This window comes from Tachysurus vachellii, chromosome 19 (assembly GCF_030014155.1).
Source record: "Tachysurus vachellii isolate PV-2020 chromosome 19, HZAU_Pvac_v1, whole genome shotgun sequence".
In the NCBI taxonomy this organism is placed as follows: Eukaryota; Metazoa; Chordata; class Actinopteri; order Siluriformes; family Bagridae; genus Tachysurus; species Tachysurus vachellii.
Genome location: NC_083478.1, coordinates 232,501 through 233,278, shown reverse-complemented (window position 1 = coordinate 233,278; position 778 = coordinate 232,501).

Genomic DNA, 778 nt, shown 5'->3' with positions numbered 1-778 from the left:
AAATCAGAGTCCAGCTGAAGTGGTGTTGAGGCCTTGTGGTGTTTCCCTGCTGGAGGCCACAGTTGTCATGGTGTTTTAACTGCTTCCTTCAGAATGCTGAGAATTCCTGAATGGAAGAGAGGCTCAGCAAACACACACACACACACACACACACACACACACAAAGCCTTTTTCTAAATATTACAGACACACAAAAGATTTAATGACATGTTAGAAATAAAAATCAATATCATGTCACATGCTTCTCTCCTTCTCTTCCTTATAAAACATCAGATTTTTGTAGGTGGTTGAGTTTGTATCACACCGCCCCCTGCTGCTCACTCCCACATCACGCATGTATCACAGCACTGAGGAGAAGCAGAAGCTTTTCTTCAGGTCCTCTAAAAAAATCAGACATTCAGTTTTAAAATGATGGAGAAGAGATGAAGCAGGTGAGAAAGCTCAGCAGAGCAGAAGAAAGAGGTATTCTGCAGTGTGTGTGTGTGTGTGTGTGTGTGTGAGAGAGAGAGAGAGAGAGAGAGAGAGAATAGCAGGAAAGGGACACTACATGTTAATAGGAAGGTCAGGTTTCAAAGTTGGAACATCTGCAGATCTCTGGAACATCTGTTCTCTCTTTTTCCTCCTAGAGCCTAACCCCCACCCCTGTGCCCCCCTTATGTGCCCCCTTTGCGTCCCCCATGCAGGTGTGTCCCTGGGGGGTCATGTTGGGCCTTTGTGACCCCCACTGGTGTCATGGCCCTCTAAACCCCGATGCTCTCCATTAGCTGAGTTGCTGTGG